The sequence below is a fragment of the Amphimedon queenslandica genome, unplaced genomic scaffold (genome assembly GCF_000090795.2).
Source record: "Amphimedon queenslandica unplaced genomic scaffold, v1.1 AMPQUscaffold_11009, whole genome shotgun sequence".
NCBI classification, from domain to species: domain Eukaryota; kingdom Metazoa; phylum Porifera; class Demospongiae; order Haplosclerida; family Niphatidae; genus Amphimedon; species Amphimedon queenslandica.
The window spans coordinates 7,208-8,125 of NW_003548746.1; positions in this window are offsets into that span (position 1 = coordinate 7,208).

Here is a 918-nt window from a genome sequence, read left to right on the forward strand (position 1 = left end):
AGGATCCCTTTTTTAATTTTTTATGTTCTTGTTTGTGTTGATTTTTTAATAATATTTATAATATTTCTTTAGTTGCCATTGTGATGCTTGTTGATTTTACACAAACAATAATTTTCTTTATTATTATTATCATTGTTATGACTTGACATCATTTATGAGAGACAGCATTGAATAGACATGCTGAAGGAATAGCAACTATCCTGATGACAAGTGAAATTAATACTAGTCTTCACACAAGTCCTTGTTCAAGAAGCTGTGAGCTGAGAGTGTCCATCTTTCCTGCATGTTATGTTGCAGCTATTCCTGTTCTTCCAGGCTGTTGTCATTCATCATCATTGCATATCATAACATTAATTAATTGTTTGTTTTTTTAAATAAAATAAAATAACAAACTTGATAAAACAGTAACATGTAAGATTAATACCTTCTTTTAGCTGGAAACCTCCACTAAAGTATTGCAGTAGTTGATTCCAAGCATAGCTTGGTAAAAAATAAATTGCTTCTTCCAGAGCTGCAGATCTGAGCATGCGCAACCACACCCAAATTTTGGAGCACAATGCACATGCTTCTTTAATTAACAAAATGGCGGCATGCAGCTAAGATGGCTCTATCCAGCAGTCAGAGCATCACTTTTTCTTTACTTGAAGAATGATCTGATGGGACATGGACCTGCGCATAGACTGTTGGAGTAGATTGGTGTAAGAATTATCCTTGTAGCACCAACTGATACTGAGATACACACCAACAACTGGATTGACAGGACTTCTTGATGAAGATGAAGATGAAAAAAAGTGGCTGAACAAAACGGTCGGTCCGCCGACTCTTGGTTTTCTTCTTAGACAAGGTCTAGAGCCACGCTATGGGTACCATTGGAGTCCTCTGGACAAGATGAGGTCCTCTATAAAGTCTGGTAAGCAT